Genomic DNA, 23,526 nt, shown 5'->3' with positions numbered 1-23,526 from the left:
AGACTTGCAAGAGTCAACAGGAAAGAAGTCTCCCTTTCCGATGACTATGTAGTTACAAGAATGTCAGTCTGGATCTTCAGGGGGTCTCCATGAGGGAAAAGCCTCTTGAGAATGAAGCTAACATAGTAGAAAGAAAAACTGAGCTATAGAGATAGCTTCCTAATAACATTGTTTGAACACACAAAGCCAACTATTCCTGAATTGAGGTGGCTTTGAACTTTTTATTTATGTAGGCAATAAATCCACTTTTCCTTCAAGAAAGTCTAAATGGACTTTCTGAGAATCAGAATAAAAATAATTGATTTGAACCCTTTTACCTGACTTCCTATCCAGGTTGGGTAAAGTAGTCCCAGATAAAGTTAAAAATGGGAAGAGAAAGTGTGTAGAGCAGAACATCTTCCTGTCGTTCAAAGGGACATATAATACTGAGCTTATTACATAGAGAACACTCAATAGATGTTTTTGATGAATCAGGTACATATCTCACACCATGTAAATAATATCTGACTGTAGTTATTTGATTTCTTATACAATCTTAATCATAAACCTTCCTTGACTAGTATGACAATATGATTTATCATCAGAACTGAAATCCTTTTGAGAGTGAAAGAAAGTTATTAATAATCACACCGAGTAACATGCATAAACTGGGACTTTGCTGGGCAAAGTTGGGCATATATTTTCCCTACATGTAAGTAAAGATTTTTGATATAAACTTAGGCAGAAACCTATTTATTCAAATCCCAGTGATAATACCCAATTCTGATTTTGTCTCTTTAGAATATAGACAACAATAAAGCGAAGTATGAGTACGAAAATAAAAACATATGTATTATCCAGTGTAAATACATGAGTATTTATCCTCCTATGATAAATTTGTGAATATATATTTATATATAAAAGGGTGAATTTTTATGAGGACAGGGACCATAAGAAGCTCTGCAGTCGCTGTGATCTTCTTCTAGGAAATAATTCTTGCTCAATTCACAAATTCTTAACAGGCTATTCTAAAACTCTTTCTTTCTTTTTTTCTTTCTGTCTTTCTGTCTTTCTTTTTTTAATTCATCTATTGATTAAGGATATATTTATTAAATCTTAATGTTTCATTCACTGTGCTGAGACATAGACCACTAATAGGCATTTAAAGAGAAAGGGGGAAAAACTGAGAAAACCAAGAAGGGGTTCATGTAAAGGAAACAAAAGGATGTGTCACATTTGAAGAAGAATTAAATGTTGCATGAAGGTAGAGAGGATTTAACAAAAAGAAGAATGAGTCCAGACATTGAAAGGCCAAAACTTTGGAATTTTGCCTTCATATTTGTAGTCAAGTCAGCAGGAAGACTTTTAAGTATGTGAGTGATGTGGTTCTGAAGATTGTATGGTGGCTGGGATACCATAAGGCTGTAGTTCATGATGAAAATAATAATAATGATCTTGAACATTTACTGGGCTTCTACTATTGTCTGGGTACTGTTACAGGTACTTCACATGTTTTAAGTCATATAATCATCTTACAATTCTGTAAGTTAGTTATTCTTAATCCATTTTGTATCAGAGGAAAACAAGACATTAAAATATCAAGACACTGTTCAAGGTCACAAAGATTGCAAGTGTTGCTGAGATTCAAATCCATACTCTTTTTCTTCAAACCCCACATGGAATCACTAAATTAGAAGACCTTCTGAAATGATAGGCCTCAGCTGAGGAGAATAACCTTAGGAAAAATGTGAAGAAGCAAGATATAGAGTATAACTTTGGAATGGCGAGTTTTGATTTTCTAATCATATGGCAAGATCCAGGAAGAGGAAAGAATTGGGGATAATTTTAAGTTTAGAACTTGGACTATTGAATGTATTGTATCAGAGAAGAACCCCAACCTCATAAAGCAAGAAGGCGTAAGAACATGGATAAGCCAGCAAACAGGCTGGCCCACAATAGCTCCATGGGTACAAAAAAGTAGACAATGGGACTCAATGGATCAGAATATGACAGGTCTTTACTCACTGCACAGCACAGTAAATAGCCGGACTATGAGCATGGTAGCACCAGTCCCCTACCCTTAAGGCCCACAGAGTGACGTGATGGACCCAGATGGCAGTTACATACTCAGTGTGTTGCACTGCAGCTGGAGAACCCAGGGCCAAGGGCAAGCTGTAAATAGGACAGTCCCCAGTCTCCAGGGAGTAAGCAGTAGAACTGTAGTCATGCTGCCTCAGTCTTGGCCAACTTAATTGCCTACACGACTAGCAGGAGAAATGGCTCAGGGTCAGAGGACAATTAGGCCTTGAGGTTTGTCATACCCAGCAAGAATGGGCAAGGACATCAGGGACATGACAGGCAGCCTCTCCAAACAGGTAGTGATGAACTTAGTCAAGATAAGAACTATATATAGTGCCCATTTTTAAGAAAAGATAATAATCTCAGTATATATGAGAATGTGTTGAATTTGAGATACCGTTAGGATATCCAGAAAGAACTACTTTCCTAGAGCCAGTGAGAGGATTTGGGGGTGAAGGCAAACATACAAGAATTATCAGTAAGTAGTTAAAGCCACAGCTAAGGAAAAAATAAATGAAATTATTTTTTTTCTCTTTACTTACTTAAAAACATGGAGAAATGAATCCCAATTTCTCTTCCTTCTCTGTATTTCCTATTTCTCCTTCAAAGTCCAACTCAAACATAACCTCTAGCACAGTTTTTAGGACAATATTGCCATTCACTAATATTAGGGATTGGCAGAATAACTGGCAGATTTATAGACTAAATAAAACAAAACATGATTTTTTTGTGAAATGTTTTCCAAGATCATTCCTTTCCCTCATCCCTCATATATAAGTTCCTATAGCACTTGCTATCTTGACCATTTATTAGGCCCCATGTGTATAAAACCTTTTGCAACTCATTTTTTCCTACTTTTGTTTCACTGGCTTGGAAGATATTTAAGGACAAGGGCTACTAAGTAAACATCTTTGTATTCCCCACAGCTTCCAGCAAACTGCCTTGTCCAAGATTAGCACTAAATAAAGGCCTTCATTTTGACCCAAGCAAGCAGAAGCACAACACATATTTTGTGTTTGTATCTGTGTTCCCCAAAGAGGAAAATGTCAAAGAAATAGCTTTCATACTTGAACATTAAGTATGTGTCCATCACAATACTCCTCTCGTTACCTACATTTTCTCATTTAATAACATTCAATCACAGCAGACCAGGAAGGCTAGCATTATTATCCCCTTTAAACAGATGATAAAATTGGGACTCAGAGACAATAAGTCATTTGTCTAGAAATATAAAGACAATGAATAAGAACTGGGGTTTATGCCCCATATATCCAATTCTAGACCCCATGTTAAACACAAGTGTAACCTGTTTACCTTTTATGCTGCTCTTTCTTTTAGAAAGGCATAGCTCTTACCATCATTATTTCTAGAATCTGGATTTTAGGAATAAGCCTATCCCTTTGCAGACCAGCAGGTTTCCAGACCACAACCAATGAGTAAGCCTGGGGTGCAGCCAAAAATTAAGGAACTAGGCACTGCAGGTGTTGGAGAAGTTCCAAATTCTTGGTCTGTCCAGCTCACCCTACACAGCAAGACACTGCTTCATCTGCCCTCCCAAGGGTGAAGGGGCTGAGGCTGATGAAGGCAGACCCACTGTGCTCCCTCCTCTTGACAGTAGGAACAGCAGGGACCTGCCCAACTCATGCTCCTATCAAGACAACATTATTAGTAGTAGTCAGTGGTCTTCTATGCACCAAGTCTTCTTAAACCCCCATCATTCAATGGAAGTTTTCATCTCAGGCAGTTGACCTTTCTTTGTAGCCTGCTCAGACTGTGGAGCATAACCATTTAGGCCGGGTTACTCCATGTTTATACAGGCTTGTTTGGCAGCTTCTACAAGGCCCCCAGTAGCCTGAAGTCCATTCAACAAATCTCACTCATCTCTAACCTTTGTGTATACTTACTTGCATTTTATACTTTATTTCCTACCAATAAGCAATTATGGTAAATATTAGAATGATTTATAAATAAGTTCTAAGCCAACACCCTAATTAACCTTCACAGAAATCCTGCGGGAAGCCCTTTGCCCCCATTTTTCAGATTAGAAAACTGAAGCTCAGCGACTTGAAATGACATGTGCAAACTCACTCTGACAGTAAGTGGCATCACTTAGGATGTGAATTCAGTTCCTGTTAATCTGATTGCTTCTCTGCAGCAAAGCTGCCTGTCAAATAACAACACTTTCCATTTGCTTAGTGCTGTACAATTTAAAAGTTCTCTGCATATAAATGATCTGACCTCATCTTCACAGTAGCCCTGATGAATAAGGAAGGCAGGCAATGTTCTCTTCTTTTGTAGATGAAGAAACCGAGGCCCAAAGAGTTTAAGATATCTGTCTGAGGGAACTTGGCAAATGAGTGCCTGATTCAAAACTGAAAGCTGCTCTCAAGAGAGTCCCATCATTGCTCCTTCCCGTACCACACTACGTGGCCATTTATTACAGAACGCTCCATTTTGTAACGGTGTCTTTCCTGTCAATGGAAAGAAGACATGGTTAAGTTTTCAAAGGAACACGCAGTTGACTGAGAAGAGAGAGAAAAGAATATTTGGGTGGCACAAAGATAAAGTAGGTGGAAGGAAGATAGCCACGATAGAGAGCCCTGGGCACCCTGAATCCAGGTCTCAAGGAGCAGCATGTGGGCAGCAGGCCCCTGGCTGCAAGGTCTCTTGGTGCAGCCATAGCAGTCGTGTAGCAAAACTGTGTAGCCAGACTGGCATTCAACAGAGCTGGACTAGTTTCAAGGCCATCTCATCAAGGACTGTGACCTTGGGCTGTTTACATGTCTTACCTCAGTACCACTTTCTTCATCTGGGAAATGGGGTAAAAATAATGCCTACTTCATCGAGAATTTGGGGGGCGGAGGAGGTAAATATACATGTCCTTTACTTACACAGCATTTTGCCACTAAAGAGAAGGAGAATGAAGTGAGGGCTCACATACAAATGGAGGTGATGATGTGTGTGAGCTGGAATGGAAAGGAAGTATCAATATATGGGAGGTTGAAGTCTGGCTTTGTCTACTGCCTTGTTCCCAGAACTTACTGTGAGTTTAAAATATCAAATTTATTCTCCTTCTCTCAATCTTACACTGACACTCTCCGTGACAATTTGGAAGGCAATTTCATAGAAATTAATTTCTAGAAGTTAATCTTCACAGCCATCGAAGTGTGAGAGATACTAGAGGGGAAAACTTCCCCTACACTGCCCATGTTGTATGCTCTGTGTATGCCCCACTAGACACGGAGGGGAACATACCCATGCAATGAATGAGAGGGAGAGCTCAGGAATTAATTTCTTTTAGACCTGTATACCCATTTTGGTGAGACTTACACAGCAAAGCCACAGAATCTGAGCCTGAGAAAAATGTAGGAAGTCATCCATCCATCTTCCATGCAACTCAGGACTTCCCTGTTATGACTTTGGTGTTGTTGATCCCCCCATAATCTTAAGCAGCTCTTTCCTTTGATGAAATTCTTCTTTGCCTGTGCTCAAACATGCCTCCAGGCCCAAATTACAGCATTTACCATAAGGCTAACTTATTCTCTCTTCTCTTCATCTAAGCAAGAGCAATCTCTACCCAATAGCATTTACTCACTGACAGTTAAACAAACCTGCATTTCCAAATGCCATATCCTGCTTAATTCATTCCTGGGTTTTGAATGTCCTTTCCCTCCCTTTCATCCAGGCCAAATGTAGTCATCCTGTAAGGAGTAATTTACATTTTCCCCATATGTGATCCCTCCCTTGCTCACACCAATCTCTCCTTTGAATGTTAAGCCCAAATTTTTATGCAGTTTGTTTGGCAGTTGATCATAAATAGAGTTGCTTGTGATTCATTAACATATATTCATGCCTTACTGTCCTAACCATATTGCCTCCTCCTTAAAATGAAGGTCAATTTTACTTTTTGTCACCCACATTGTATAGACTGCCACCTAGCACATATTAAGATTTTGATAAATATATGTTGAATAATATCTTTAAATTAAAAAGGAGAATAACCTTTCTTGGCACTGTGATTGACTTAGCACAGAATTAGTGTCTCATGTGCTTAATAATGATAGTGCCCATTTATTGGGCCTTCATTATGTGACAATCACTGTTCTACATGTTCTGCAAGGATTATCTGGTCTTATAATTGCAATAACTCAACCTATGACAAAACAGAGGAAGAGAGAAGTTAAGGTGCCTGAAGTACTCATCTAGGAAGATGGCGGAATTGAGCGTTTCCCAGGCAGTCTGACTTCACAGCCCACATTTTTAACTACTTCTGTATATTTCTGCTTAGTCCTTGGTTGACCCTGGGATTCTTCTACATGCAGTAGGCACTTGTAAATGAATTTTGTTGCCGGTCATAGTGTTGACTGGCAAGATGCCATGGAGGAAAGCTATTCTTACCTCAGATCTCTGGAAAATAATTGTATCTGAATAGAGGATTTCTAATCCAGTTTGATTCTGTCATACCTACAGTGAAAGGAAAAGTGAATCAGACACATCTACTTTTACATCTGCTCTCACCATTTCGCCCCAAATCCCCTTTCCATAATTATCCATATGTGTTCCTTGCAAAACGTGCAGTACCCAGATATCCTGAGTGGAATTTCATTTTCTATCATAGTTCCCTTCTAGCCATAATAGGCCAACTGGCAAATGTCTCCAGAACATGGTTAAAACATATATTGCTATCTGTACAGTTATAGAAATGTCACTTGTCCTATTATCCCCTTAAGCAGCAGGAGAGAAAAAGAGAAAGTGCACATGAGAGAGAGAGAGAGATCTGTTCAGTATGATTCTGCTTTTAAAATGCATGGTACTTCTCTCTCTTCAAATAAATGTTTCAATCTCTAAAAAGTTTTTGGGTTCTGTGCCCAAGATTTTTTTGTAATCACTTGCAAGTTTCTCTGTAGTCTTGGCTTATTTGGAATTCAGAGTCCTATTTTTAAAAATAAAGGAAGGAAAATAAAGAAATATACTTTTTTTAAAAAATGTTTTTCTCTGAAAGGTCAAAAGCCATTCCTCCCATTAATTAGCATAGGTCTGCAGGACCCCAGCGGAGCAGTCTCGTAATCCAGCTCCTCAGTGGATGCAGCCCTGGAAAGGAGAGGTCCACACACTTACTCAGGGCCCCCACAGCCAGACTCTAGGAAGAGCTGTCCCATGTCCATGTCCTCTGTGTCAGCCCAGTGTGACAGCTCACAGCCTTGGAATCGAGAACTGAGGAAATCTTTATGGCTCTAACAGAGTGAGGAAAAAGGAAGGAGCAAAGAGAGCTGGACTTCTGTGCAGTCACTCTAGTACATGTCACTGCCTTAGCTGCTTTGTCCCCTGGTCTCTGAAACAGTCAATTTCCTGTGTCCTTCTCTTGATCCTGATTCTCACTGAAAGTTGGTTTCAGAAAGGCCACCTGTTACCATCCTCATTTCCTGGGAGACATCTCCTCACCTTCCATATCTCAGCCCATTCATTCACTCAACCTAGCTTTTGCTACTTCTGAGTCAGTTACTATCCTAGACACGGTGGATAGAGCAGGGAACAGAACCAAGTGTCATCTCATGGAGCTTACATTATATTCTAGGAGAAGGAAGTCAATATTCAAATATGCAAATGCATAGGTACTATTTCCAGGATTCAGAGGTGCCGCAGAAAAGAAGCAAGCACAAAAAGGCAACAGATAAGGACAGGAGAGGAGGGGTGCTCCTTTACTGAGGTTGCTCAGGAAACGTTTTTTTAATAAGGTGACATTAGAGCTGAGACCTGCAGAAAGTGAGGCATGAGACAGACCAGTATTTGAGAGAAAAGTGTTCTGGGCAGAGGGACAACAGCCTGTATGGTGGGCTTGAGACTACAGGGAGGAGAATGGAGCTGATGGGGAGGGTGTGGTGAAGAGATGTGTGAAATTAGTCGTCGGGCCAGATTATAAAGAGACCTGTAGGTCGTGATAAGGATTTTGGATTTTATTCTGAGAAGGGATGCCATTGATAGTTTATGAGGAGAGATGTGATATAATGTGACCAATGGTTGAATGGGATACTGTGTGGCAAATAGGCTGACCATGGAGTGGGTAGGTAGAAGGAAATCAGTGTGACAGTAGTGCAATACCGTAAGGTGAGAGAGGATAATTTAATCAAGAGTAGTAGATGTTATGAAATAATTGCAATTTGTGATATATATTTTGAGACTGGTCTCTGTGATAATCATGATTTACACACGATGTGAGAAAAGGGGGAGCACTAAGAGTGACTTTAAAGTTTTGAGCCTGAGAAAATTAAAAATGGAAAACTGAAATTGCCATTTAGTGTATGAAAGAGTATCAGCAGAGATGATTTGGGATAAAAAAATAAAATTTTTCCTTTTGAAAACTAGTAAGTTTGAGATGCCTATAAAATACCAACTTGAGAATATCCCCTTGATTTCTCTACTATTAAGTATTTTCATGTAAAAACAAGTTTGGCAAATGATGCCTCCTTGTGACTTTCAAACCTCATAGTCTTTTCTAGAGGTTTCCAAACCTGACTGCTCATAAGACACAGAAGCCATTTTTATATTTCTTTGTCAACAATTGTGTCACTACTTGTGCAACCACTTCTGACACTTTCAGCAGCCTCATGACCAAAAATACTGTGCTTCTCTATAAGGACTCAAAGGACTCAGCATATAGTTTACTCATGGCCAAGATTTATTGCAGTGACAGAATACACAACCAGATCAATAAGGGAAAAAAGACATATCAGTGTCTAGTGTCTAAATCCATGTGTAGACTTCTTTTGCTCTCCCTAAAGAGGCCACGTAAGCACCTCTCCCTCCAGCCCTGAAATGCAGTAACAAGTATGCACCAGCTTTTCTGCCCAGGGAAGCCCATTTGAAACTCAGAGCCCAGGATTTTTACTAGGGACTGGTCATGTAGACACAATAGTCAGCCGTAACCGTCAGACTCCAGACTCCTAGAAGAAAATTGGGTGATGGTGACTGGGGCACCTGGTAGGCAAAATAGTCTTATCACGTAGAGAACATTACAAAATCCAAGTAACCAGACAACTGTCAAAGGCCAGTGGTGCAAGCAGATCCTTCTAAAGATTAGGCTTGCTGTATTAACTCTTTCCTGCCTAATCACAGATTTCAGGACATGGACGCTAGCATAGATTGAGGTATCACAATGTATGGAATGGGATTTGGCAATCTGCAGGTTTGGTTTTTTTGAGCGTGTTTACATGCTGAGGGGAAATAGCCGGTATAGACGTAGAGTTTGTGAACACATGAGATAGTGACATAAGTGATAGTGGGGACCCATGAAAAAGCAGGAGAAGATGGGATCCAGAGCACAGGCAAGATTAGCCTTGGGCAGGAGGGTCTCCAGTTCCAACACTAGAGGGAAAGAATGGTAGCCAGAGTACGAGGAACAATTCTTTTCTCTGGGCAGGATGAGATGAACATTCAAGGCAAACAGATAAAGTTTAAAATAACCACCACGGAGAGAGGAGTGTGTTGAGAAAAGAAAACGTTAAACAGGAGGGGAGTGATGTTGAGAGCCCAATTGTGTTTTATAACCCTGAAATTTATGAAAGTGCCAAATTTTATGGTTTTGAGTAATTTCGTATTCCCAGAAGCATTCCAGGCACATGAGGAAGGCAGAGTCACATCAACTCTTCTGCCATATTTTCAACTTCCCTTTGTTTTTTAAAGATTTATAACGAAGTCTGATGATCACCCAGGTTTGGGAACCGTTAATTTATGCCACTTGAATTTCATCACAGCCCAGTCACCTGAAGCAACATTTCCAATGAATAAACAGCAAGGTATTGGGGAAGGGGTTGGGACCTTCTCTGTCAACAACTAGCTGAGGTTCTAGGCAAATCACCTCACCACTCTGTTTCTTCATCAGTAAAAGAATGGAGGGTGGATTAGATGATCCCCAAAGTCCTTTCCCCTCTAATATTCTTTGATCGAGGTCAGAGAAAGCAGTATGAAATGAAAAGATAGCAGCATCTTGGCCAATACCCTTCCTCACTCCCTCCCCCACTCTCCTTGAAATCCAGAAAACAAAGCCCATACTCTCCCCCTTTATCTCTGTTTGCACTTGAGGGATGCCTGAGCGGAGGCATGCTGCAAGATCAAGAGAAGCAAAGACTGCCTTTAACAGATTTCCTCTCTACATTAATGTCACAAGTGACAAGACAATTTTACAGGGGAAAGAGAAAATGTACTTGTTTTGTGAGAATGCAAGTAAGAGATTAAAACTTGAAGAGCCACAAGGGCCTTTTGGGGAATTTTAAAGACAATTCTACCCTAAGAAAACTCTACTGATAAATCTTAGATTTCCAGGGGAGCTCTTTAGCCTGTTTTCTGTCTGTAATCTTTTATGATCTTTATGAGAAAACTGGCTGTGTGTTACTCATAGTAACCAAGATGAAGAAAGAAACTAAAGTTGGTAGCTCTGTCATAGATTTAAGAGATCTTGATGCCAAGCCTCTTCCTTAATAGTTAGGAGTTATTGAGGGGTTGACTGGGTCTAAGTCCCCCAGCCACTAAGGTATACATCAGGACTAATAAAAATGATAACATGTATCAATATTACATGTATTAAAGCCCTGTTAATAGAACAGGTAGCCAATACTAATATAATATAAAGGCAAGTTTCTCTTAAAATTCTAAAATTAAGAAAAACACCTCTCCTTCATTTATCTTCCTTCTCTTTTGCTATCTCAAATTCTTGTCTCCTAAACCTTATCAGTATACAAGTATATGTTAGTATCCCCAATCTTTAAATACTCTCTCTTGGATTAAGTTTCATTACTAATTCGTTTCTCTCTTATTCTTAATAGACAAAGTTTTCCAAAGAGTCTTTTAAACATGATAGCATCTCATATTTCTCACCTCTTATTCACCATTACATGTATTATAAAATGGGAATTCTTGCTACTGTTTCCAAAAAAACTTCATGCTCTCATGAAGTATATCAATGACCTCCATATTGCTAAATCCAATATAAACTACAGTTTGCATTTTACTCAATCTTTTTACCACATTCAACACACATAGTAGACCATTATTACCTCTAGATTCTGTGCTACTGTACTTACCCAATTTTTTTATAACTCATGGACCATTCCCTCTTAGTGCGCACGTGCACACACACACGTGTGTGTGTGTGTGTGTGTGCCCACAGATGTGTATAAGGAGTGAGAACAACATGCATGAGTAAATACTTAGCATTTCCACTCAGTGAATTTTTGCATATGCACACAGTTGTGTAACGACCATCCAAACAAAGATATAGAATATTTTCAGAAGTCTCTCTCATGCCACTTCCAAGTCAATACACTTCTACTCAAAGAAGTAAATACTATTCTGACTTCTGTAAGCATATACTGCAGGGCTCCCAGTAGCAGCAAGAGATGGCAAGGCCCATTGGGAAGTAGTCTGCATGCCTCTGTGTGAGACACATTTTTCTGATATTTCACTGGCCAAATCAAGTAACATGGGCAAGCCTAGATTAACAGTGGAGTAAGAGACACCACTTCTTATTGAGAGGAACTGCAAAGGTACATTACAAAGGGATGTTTCCACTTGTGCTAAAGAGAGAGAGAAAGGGAGATAGATGCGTCTGTATATTGTCTCCTTGTTTACCAACACTTCTAATGTAACATTATACCATGACAGGGACCAAGCCTACTGTGTTTTCCAGTTGGTCTTTAGTGCCTAGTCCACTCACTCTAACATAGATAGTAATAAATATTTTGTTGAAGGAATAGATGATTAATGGTTGATATGTATTTAGGTTCATGTTTCATAACTGTCATTTATTTGATGCTTAGAGAATGGCCTTCGGACAGGGCTTTGTATATTTGCAGAAGAAAAAACCTAGGGTAGTATGCAGGTTACAAATATGGGTGAATATTACAAACAGATTAAGCTAAGGTGACAATCTTCTCCCAAGTCTCTACATTCCAAACCAAGAAAAGATCTGTATTCCTTTGTTCTGTGTTCCAAACCAAGAAAAGATTTGTATTCCTTTGCTTTCTTAAAGCACGTTGCTTCTGTTTTGTCTGCTTGGGTTTTTTGTTTTGTTTTGTTTTCTTTGGAGAACAAAACAAAACTGGAGAAATTGTTTATAGTTCCTTCTGCTTTTAATTACATTCAATAAAAATGGCAATGATAATAATGGCTGATATTTGTTGAGTGCTTTCAGTGTGGTAGACACTGGGCTACGTACCTTTAATTATTACATTTAATACTCAGAACCTTTCTATGTAGTAATATTGTTGTCATTCCCATTTCATAGGCTAGGATATGGAGACTCAGAAATTAAGTAACTATTTTAAGGTATTGAAGAAAATATCTGGTGGAACTGGGACCCAAACACAAGACTATCGGATTCAGAGCTCATTATCTTCAGTACTGTGCTATCCTGGGATCTCATGATTATATTTATTTGGAACTTTTCGAGTTAAAAATTTAGTGGAATTTAACTACAAAAATAGGTTCTTGGGATTGTGCACAACTTTAAATGTCCTCTAGTTCAACATCCAAAGTTTGAAACTTTTCTCCAGTGTACTTGACAAGCACTTACCTGGTTATTTTTGTAATCTCTTCAGTAATAAGGGAGCTAACAACTTTGCTAGAAATCCCATAACATTTCTAGTGTAGAAAATATATCTTATAATCATAATGAGGTTGAAACCCAACAGATCCTCTTAAGTTTTAGGTGTGCTAATCTTACAGTCACCCATCTCAATGACTGATTGGTAACAAACAATCAAAAACAAGCATCTAATGGAGATTGAGATGCACTTATTTTATTACTGGAAAACCATTTATGGCTTCCCACCTCAGAACTTAATTTAGATTTACCTGTCAGATCATAAGTGAATGAAGAGACTGGGGATGGGAGATTTACTGCATTGTGGGGAGGAGGACAAAAGATCAAAAGGATCTGGTCATAATGCTCTGTAATTTGGGGCAGGTGCTCAACACTCAAGACAGAAAGAAAAGAGTCAAGTAGGTGGACCCCTACTCCCAAGATTCCAGTTCAGTACACATTCCTTCCTATTTGAAATAACCCTGTTGATTTTAGATTCTCCCCAATATCTCTTCTTAAATTAGGAAATTCTTTTTTTCAGGAGGATCAGAAAGTGAGAGAATTGGCAAATGAAATAAAAGTATTCTCTCAGAAATGCAAAATTTGGAGTGTATTGTGTTTATGAGTGTGTACATGTGTGCACATGAGTGTGGACTGGGGAAGCTGAAACAAAAACCTCCTCAGGGAATCATGAAGCATGAGAAGTGCCCCACCCCTACCTCAACAGGAACTCACACATCATCACTTGCGAAGGAGTGAGACTCCTCTCGCAGCAAAATTGAAGTAAAGGATAGTAAATATAGGGGGAGAGGAGGGTGTTATTTCTTTAGATAAATGCTCTTCCAGATCCATTTCATAGAACATTTTCCCTGGAATTGGTCCCTGAAGAAAAGATTGTATCCTCCCCCTGCCACCTCATCCTTTGGACCTAGAAATCTGGGGAATGCAGTTATCCTCCTGTTTGGAAATCTATAAAACCCATTAGTTTATTAAAGGAGGATGGCAAGTATAACAACTGAAACAAAGCACACTAGTTAAACATAGCTATCTGTCACCCACTTCCCCATATAAAAGTTTTTAGTAGGCTATGGAAATAGTGTCTGAGAAAACACAAGCTACCACTTACTGTTGTTCAAGTTGTACACTGCACAAGGTCAGAGGATGACTTTCGCCTTTCTGTTCTTCTAGATTTGTGTAGCTATTATTCCAATTTTCTGGCAGATGGCAATAAAGTTTCTTAAGGAAGGGATGCCTTTTTTTCCCTAATTCAACTAAATTCACCCTTTACAGATGCTATGAAAATGTCACCACTCATCTCAGAACCATGCTCTTCACTGGCACTGGAAGAAATTCTGCAAGCCAAGACATGGTTCTTTTAAGGTTAAGCTGAGTTGTATTCCTTGAGGGTTTTTTAAAGACATAAAATTGGTGTTCCCGGAAACATGAAATTCAGTTGCCTTCACATACACCAATACCTTCAACTGGAGACACATTTTTTTTTCTTTCTTTCCTTTAGAATCTTCATAAAGCCAGTCAGCAAACAAATGGGTTTCATCTCTGATCTGGGACAATGAGCCATGCCAAACATCAGAGTTCTTTGTCCCAAGGCAGTGGGATTCATAGACTTCGTTAATTTTAGGAGTCCGTTTACCTGTAGATTTATAGAAGTCACCTGGTGCAGGGATTGGACAATGAGCTAGTAGATGAGCTAGTATCTTGGTTCTAATTCTGTCTTTGTGATGCATATGATTTTGGCATATCAATGACCTTCTATTTACCCCAATTTTCTCATGTAGAAAATTGAGATGATCATAGCTACCATTCCTGTCTTTCATAATTGTGGAGTTGAAATGCCACTACATGGACAAAAAAAAATTGTGGAAGGACATTATAGACCATAATATACTACATAAAATATAAAGGTTTTGAAAATACCATTTCAATTTCATCTTTAAGGCAAAGGTCACAAGGTCTAGTCTTTGAAGGACCAGTTGTACCAGCTATTAAGCTATTGATTCTCAACTTCCAGCCCACCTTTCTTTATACTATTTTGTAACGGTAGGGTCTGAAAACCACATTTTTGGCTTAGCAAACCACTGTAAATTCTGCCTACAGAAGCACTAGAGGAGGCTAGGAGGCTAGAGGAGGGTGAAAGACTTTACTCTCTTCAGTTTGCTTCCTTTCCCTCTTTTATTTAAATTCCTGTTTTCCTTCTGCTCCTACCTCTGCATTTCTGTTTTTATCACTGTCAGCATAACATTTCTCCACCTCAGTAACCTCAGCACATTCCAGAACTAGCAGCTAATTCCCGTTTTCAGATTGTCAAACCTTTGCAGATTGTCTCATCATACCTCCTCAAGACACCCACACAACCCAGTGCCCTTTTCTGCAAAAGTCCAGGTTGCAGCCTCAGAGGGCTCCTTCGCAGAGGTTGACGTCATCTCTGCAGGGGCCCTCCCACAGGCCTTTGAATTTAACAATACAATCTCTTCCCTGTTTTTCTCCCAGCCCCAGGGGTGGCAACTGCTTCCTATAGTTGTATAATTTCCAGTTCCTCACTGGCTCCTGATTAATACAGAAATATAAATTAGTGAAGTAGGCTTGGTATAATTGTTAACCTCACATATTTACGCTTGATTTGCATAGTAAACATGCAGTGGTCTTTATTTCCATAGATTTACTTGACCTTCCTCTTTTTATTGCCCACTCTTGTTTTCTGTTTTTTATTGAAGCATGTAACTCCCTCACACTAGCTCAATTTACCCACATCTGCTAAGCACGTGTCCAATGAATATATCACTTTTCTGTTAACATTAGTGGAAAAATTAAGCACAGCTGCAACAAAAAAAGACAACTATCACTGGAACTCAGTACTGAGGGGAAATAGGGAGAGACAGAGAGAGTGACAAACTGGAGAGTACACGCTAAAGGTAATGACTGACTCAGTTCCTGTTGATTATTACCAGGGAGGTGTGAGCTCAATGTCCCTGTATCCCCACATTTATCATGAGAAGCCAGAAGTCCAGAGTTTTCTATCCCAATTTACAATGCGTATAAGTTACTGGAAAACAATTTAAAATATTGTGCTGGCTAACATTATGTAGATCAAACAATAGCCATCTGTGGTCAGATCTTGCCCAGTACTTGTCAAATTAGCTTTGTAACAGCATCCGATCCTGTTTCTATAAACCAAATTGTCATGCACATACTCATACTTTCAGATAATCACATTACAGCAGAAGAACAAATACCCTGTAGCCAAGAAGAAAAGCCCAGTAATTAAGGGAAATCATTGATCACATAACCATGATTTCAGAAAGACCTATTAAGAAGTAAGTTATCTCTATCTTTATAACGGAACCAATTTAGGGAAAAGTTGCTGTTGAAAGATTCTGAGGAATAGAAGCTAGATTGGAAAGAAAATCCTCTAAATCACCTTTTTAAAATCACTTGACTATAATTGTCATTTCCTTCTAAAATATAAACCTCAGAATAGTAATAGCAAGTTCCAGACCCATGAATAGTATAGCAATTACTTGTACAGAGAAACTGCTGTTCACTAGGGGACTTCTGGTAAGTTTTGGAAGATGCTGATGGTGGGTTACCACTTTTCAGTAGTGTATGATTTTAGAACTTCTTAATGATAGGGAATTGAAACAAATTTGGAGTAAGAGATATTCCTGCATATGATGGTGGGTTGTGAGCATAGTATTTACAATTGGAAGATTCCTGTTTTAGTTTAGAGTCAATTAATTTGTCAACAAATCACTCATCTAATAGGACTACCTGCTAGTTGGCTTAGAAACTGTGAGGAATGCTTTTCTCTTTCCTCTTCATTCTGCTCAACCTGTTTCAGTTACCTAGATTCTCTCCCTATCTTATTCCATTTCCACCTTTCAGGACAATACTGAATTTTCACTGCTCACCTAGGTAGATAACCTTTTTTAAAAAGACTTTATTATTTAAAGCAGTTTTAGGTTCACAGCAACATTGAAAAGGAGGTATAGAGATTTACCAGAAATTGATGAACTAACAGTGACACATCATAATCACCTAAAGTCCAGAATTTACATTATAGCTCACTCTTGGTGTTGTATATTTTGTGGGTTTATACTAATGTGAATGATATGTGTCCATCATTGTAGTATCATACAGAGTGTTTTCACAGCCTTAAAAGTCCTCTGGGCTCTCCCTATTAATATTTCCCCCCACCTCCAACCTGTACTTACCTTTTCCAGAATTCCATTTAGTTGGAATGGTACAGTAAATAGCCTTTTTAGATTGGCCTCTTTTAATTATTAATATGCATTTAAGTTTTCTCCATGTCTTTCATGGCTTGATAGTTTGTTTCTTTTTAGCACTGAGTAATATTTCATTGTTAGGATGTTTCACAGTTTATTTAGCCATTCATCTACTGAAGGACATGTTGGTTGCTTCCAAGTTTGGGCAATTATGAATAAAGCTGCTATAAACATCTATTTGTTGGTTTTTAAGTGGATATAAGTTTTCAGCTCCTTTAAGTAAATACCAAAGAGTGTAATTGCTGGATAATATGGTAAGAATATATTCCTGTTGCTTCATGTCCTTGTCAGCATTTGGTGTTGTCAGGGTTCTGGATTTGGGCCATTCTAATAGATATGTAGTGGTATCCCGTTATTGTTTTAACTTGCATTTCCCTGATGACATATGATATGGAGCATCTTTAAATATGCTTATTTTCCATTTTCATATCTTCTTGGATAAAGTGTCTGTTGAGATTTTTAGTCCATATTTTATTAGATTGTTTTCTTCTTGTTGACTTTTTAGAATTTTTTGTATAATTTGGATAACAGTCTTCATCACATGTGTCTTTTGCAAATATTTTCTCTTAGTGTGTGACTTGTCATCTCTTGATATTGTCTTCCACAGAGCAGATGTCCAGCTTATCAGTTATATCTTTTATAAATTTTGCCTTTGGCATTGTATTGAAAAAGTCATCCCTAAACCCAAGATCATCTAGGTTTTCTTCAATGTATCTTCTAAAAGGTTTATAGTTTTATGTTTTGCATTCATGTCTATGATTCATTTAGAGTTCATTTTTGTGAAGCCTATAAGATCTGTGTCTAAGTGTTTTTTTTTTTGTTTGTTTGTTTGTTTGTTTTTTTGCATGGGGATATCCAGTTTTTCCAGCACCATCTGTTGTAAAGACTATATTTGCTGTGCTTTGCTTTGGCTTGTTTGTCAAAGGTCAGTTGACTATATTTTTGTGGGCTTATTTCTGACCTCTGTTCCATTGATCTGTGTATTCTTTCACCAATACCACATAGTCTTGAATACTGTAGCTTTATAGTAATTCTTGATGTCAGGTAGTTTCAGTCCTCCAACGTGTTGTCCTTCAATATTGGGTTGGCTATTTTGCATTTTTATCTCTCCGTATAATATATAGCTTTTTAAATAACCTTCATTGATTTCTCTAACTTTTTTTGTTTTTCTTCTCCTCTCTTGGTAGGCTCTTTCTATAGTTGGCTTCCATGATTCCATATTTTATCTTCCAATAATCCTAGAAGTGAGACTTTTCCATTGTATCTCCTTAAATATTTTATTTTTGAGGTTCAGTCTTCAGTTCATTTCCTTCTTTCTCAATACCCATATGCTGAGCAATTTTATTACACTTTTCACTTTAATTAAAGTCTATGTTCTGAGAGATCCTAAAGTTAGAGATTGAGTTCCATCCTCTTTCCTTGATTTCAGACAGATCACTCTGCCTGAGTGTTGGGCATCTCCAAATGGCTGTCAATTAGGCATGTCTACCTTGTAATCATCACAACAGCCCTTGCCTTTTTACAACAAACTTTGCCTTTGTCCACTGATTTCTACCATCTCTCTTGGAGTTGAAGCCATTAAACCTGAGCATTTACCTTGACTTTTCCCTCTTTTATCTCTCACAGCTAATCAGTCACCAGACTAACTCTTTTCCTCCCTCTCAGTATTTATCAAGCCTCTCTGACCTATCCCCCTTCCCACAACTGCTATCATCTCAGTTGAGGCCATAATTCCTCTCTTACCTATATTCCTACTACAAACTGTGAACAAGTGTTGCAGGCCCAAATCCTCCAATCCATTCTCCACATCATGGCCAAAGAAATTTTACCAAAGCTCAATTACAAGCCACTTTCCAGCTTACAAAATATGCATTGACTTGTTTTATAAATATTTTGTCATCTAGCCTGTGATTAACTTTACAGCTTTCTGTATACTTCCCTTTGCACCCTTTACTCCTGTGTTCATGTAGGATCATTTCCATTTCACTGAACTTGCCTTGATCTTGAATTTCATATTGCAGCTGCTTGGAAAGCCATTTTCAACCTCTTCCTTCCTTCTACTATGTATTAAGTATTCTCTTCCATCCTTCCTTCCTTTTATTGTGTTGAATTTACATATTTGCTTGCTGATTTCTCCAGTAAGACAAGGAACAATATAAAGATTATAACCTGCATATCAAATCCAATTAGTTGGTGGATATTGTATGAAGCTCTGTGCTGAAAAAATTTCTGAAGATTGACTGGACCCACTAAAGAAAAGAATAACATGATTGATTTTTTTTTAACTTTTTGTTTTATTTTGGAGTATTGTTGATTAACAATGTTGTGTTAGTTTCAGGTGTACAGCAAAGTGATTCAGTTATACACATACATGTATTTATTATTTTTCAAATTCTTTTCCCATTTAGGTTGTTATATAATATTGAGCAGAGTTCCCTGTGCTACACAGTAGGTCCTTATTGGTTATCCATCTTAAATACAGCAGTGTGTACATGTCAATCCCAAACTCCCTAACTATCCCTTCTCCCCACACTTCCCCCTGGTAACCGTTAGTTCATTCTCTAGGTCTGTGAGTCTGTTTCTATTTTTAAAATAAGTTCATTTGTATCATTTTTTTAGATTCTTCATATAAGCAATATCATACGATATTTCACTTTCTCTGTCAGATTTACTTCACTCACCTAGAGATTATGCCAATCTCTAGGTCCATCCATGTTGCTGCAAATGGCATTATTTCAGTTTTTTTAGTGGCTGAGTAATACTCCATTGTATATATGTACCACATCTTCTTTATCCATTCCTCTGTTGATGGACATTTAGGTTGCTTCCATGTCTTGGCTATTGTAAACAGTGCTGCAGTGAAAGTTGGGGTGCATGTATCCTTTCAGACCATGTTTTTCTCCAGAGGATATATGCCCAGGAGTGGGATTGCAGGATCATATGGTAGCTCTATTTTTAGTTTTTTAAGGAACCTCCATACTGTTCTCCATAGTGGCTGTACCAATTTACATTCCCACCAACAGTGTCGGAGGGTTCCCTTCTTTCCACACCCTCTCCAGTATTTATTGTTTGTGGATTTTTTTGATGATAGCCATCTTGACTGGCGTGAGGTGATATCTCAATGTAGTTTTGATTTGCATTTCTCTAATAATTAGCGATGTTGAACATCTTTTTCATGTGCCTCTTGGCCATCTGTATGTCTTCTTTGGAGAAATGTCTATTTAGGTCTTCTGCTCAATTTTTGATTGGTTTGTTTGTTTTTATGATATTAAGCTGCATGAGCTGTTTGTAAATTTTGGAGACTAATCCCTTGTTGGTTACATCATTTGAAAATATCTCTCACATTCTGTGGGTTGTCTTTTCATTTAACATGATTGATTATTAATGTCTGCTCCATACAAGAGAGTAACAGACACATTTTTGCATTCCTTGTACTAGAAGGCATGGCTGAATCATATTTATCTGAGCACCTGCTATCTGTAAGGCACTGTGTTAGAACCATTATGCCTATTATTTTACTCTTGCAATCATTGTCTGTGAAGCATAATGCCATTTTTTCAAAGGAGATTACTAAATTAGCTTCTTATATAAGAACACACAATAAATGGCAAAGGCAAGATTAACCTCATACTATACCCAATGTTTTTAGAATTAAATAGATTGATAGGAGTATATGATACCCATCCAGCCCTGCGCCAAGTACTGAAAGAAGGATATAAAAGAAGGCATTATCCTTGCCCTCAAGGAGCTCATGTGAATGTGACAGAAAATATGAAGTAATTGGCAAAAAAAAAAAAATGAAGGGCTAGACCCTACTCTACATCTTTGATTGTTTGAGAAAAGCAAATGAGAGAAATGAAGAGGAGGTGTTTTATAGTTGGGAGACTATAATGATGGTGGTATAAATTCAGATGCTGTGAAATCTTTCTTGGAGAGTTAATTTCCCCTTATTAAGACAGATCACATTCTCTTTTAGAAAAACAGACTACCTTATGTTCTAATTAGGCCTTGCTATTTTTGGCATGAGTTCGCCTTCTTGAGAAAAGTTAAAATGGACAATAACCTTGTTATTGAAGCTGCAGTTCGGCAGTGAGAATTATCTTTCCCATGCACAAAAGGCCATATAAGATACTGGAAAGAACCTTGATTCAAAGTCATCCAAGGACAGATAGAAATTCTTATTCTACGCTTAGTAACTTTATAATTTTGTGTAAGAGCATATTCTCTGCATCATCCATAAAATGAAGATGATGATACCTACTTCCCAGAATTTTTGTGAAGATTAAGTGAAATAATGCATGCAGAGGTGCTCATGAAATGGAAAGAGCCTTGATGGTGGAAGCAATGATAATGATGGTGCCGATGGCAACAATGACAAGAGAATAATGATGATGTTGTCATTGACTTTGGTCAGGATGCAGACTTGGGACCTTCTTGTTCTATATTCAAAATATAGCACTGAAGCCTGGCCAGTCTCTCCAGGCTTCTTTGGCCTCCATTCTCCCTAACCTCCTCAAGCAGGTAAAATCTGCATCACAAAATTCATTTCAGAAACACATTCATCTTGAAGAGTTAACTTCTGCTTCATGTATTTTCATACTCAGAGGTAATAATCATGCTTTGAATTTTGCTATAATATTTGGTAGTTCACAGATATTTTTCTTATTAAGTCAATTAATATACACAACACACTTGAAATAAATCCTGCTACATAGTAAGTCCTATATAAATCTTAGCTGCTATTTGTATTAATGCTATTATCAATATTACATGTTAGTTCATTTAATTCTTAAAACAACACACTGTGAAATAAGTAGAGAAATTTTAAATTTTTTTAAATTCCCAATGAACAGATTGAGATGGCAGACCTCACAAAAGTCTAGTGATTGTTAGCATTTAGCTCTTTGCTCAAGGACAGGGAACTTTCATGTTTAAGATTACTTCTCTCAGTACCTGGTGCTTGGCAGGCTGCTCACAGAGCAGGTGCTTGGTCAGTATTGTTAAATGTTTATGTAACTGATTTATGAAGGCCATAGGAAAACCTTGGTTCAGATACCCAGTTAGGTAGAAGGCAAGGATAACATCCATATTAAAGTAAAAAAATAAGAATGAATAACTTGATTCAAACATTTATATACAAATAAAACAAGGACAAACCAAAAATAGATGCTGTATAAGCTGCATGAAAGCTTTGCTTGAAATCACAAGGTCATGAATGATTTTAATTTACTTGCTTTTGTTCCTTTTAAGGAAAGTCTGAAAAGGGCTAGTGATCAATACAGTACTTAGAGAGTTGGACAAAAGAAGTAAATGTCCAGGCTCTTGACTGGGGCAAGAATGATTGAGATGATCTCAGTGATTATCTGTTGAGATAAGGTTCACTTATGAGCAGACCTTGGTATTCCCCTTTGTAGGATGTGGTAAAAGAGGCAGAGACCTGGAAACTAGCAACTGCCATACTCACAACAACAACTTGTTATAGAAATATATTTAACCGAGGTCAAGAAAAACAAGTGCTCTAAAGTAACTTGATTCCAATGGCGAGGGAGTATGTGCATTTGCAAAAGTCCACCAACCTTAGACAGGCTTTGCACCAGTGTAGGTGGGGGAGAGGGTGTCTGTGCTACACAAGTAATTCAGAGAACTATCTTTTTACAACAACAGTGTTCATCACTCAATGTCTAGTATTATTCAGAGAGATGTACCGTGATAAGATGATAACTGGCAAAGGAGTATACAGGTTTCTCTCTGTATTATTTTGACAACTCTTCTGTAAATCTAAAATTATTCAAAAATAAAATGTTTATTTTAAAGTGTCTGTTAAGCTTCCTGTTAGTGGAGCAAGGGTACAAAGAATGACTGGGATGGTCAGGGAATGTTTTCAAGAGAAGGTGGTTGTTAAAGTTCTTTCCTTTAAATGAGTAGTGGTAAATAAGTTGGATCAGGGGTAGGGAAGTACTTTTTAATAACCTAATCTTTTTCTCAAATAATATTTCACAACATCTTGCTATGACAGTTACTGAACTACATCATTTTTATTGGATTCATAGTAGTTTCTGGAATAGATGTACACTAAATTAATTATTTCATTATGAATATTTAGGGTATTAACATTTTTCTTTCTTTTATAACCAAATCTGTAGGAAACTTATTATTTCCACTTATATTTTAAGTACCTGCTTAATTTTCTCCCAGTAAACTGTAATCTTTCTGAGGACAGCAGCTGTGTTTATCTTGTTCACTCATTCGTACCCAAAATATGGTGTGATACTCAATAAAACTTTATTGAATAAATGAAGATGTAGTGTATGCAAAGCTATGAAGAGGAAAAAAACCCAGCAAGGCATGTAAGAAACTTGCAAGTAGTTTTGTATAGCTGGAGTGAAGGGTGCCCATTGTGGAATTTGGGGAGGCAGGGTTGACATTCACTCTTTAATACAGTCAACAAAATGTTTATTTTGGACTCAGACTGTGTCATGCATTGTAACTACAAAGATAAGGAAGACTTATTTGCTCACCCATGGAGCTTATAGGATTGCAGAGACTACAATATGAAGGACTTTTCTTTCTCTTTGTCATAAAAATTATAAG

This window comes from Monodon monoceros, unplaced genomic scaffold (genome assembly GCF_005190385.1).
Source record: "Monodon monoceros isolate NGI ecotype Baffin Bay Population unplaced genomic scaffold, NGI_Narwhal_1 Super_Scaffold_4, whole genome shotgun sequence".
In the NCBI taxonomy this organism is placed as follows: Eukaryota; Metazoa; Chordata; class Mammalia; order Artiodactyla; family Monodontidae; genus Monodon; species Monodon monoceros.
The sequence above is the reverse complement of the archived record's forward strand: the minus strand, read 5'-3'. Positions refer to the sequence as shown.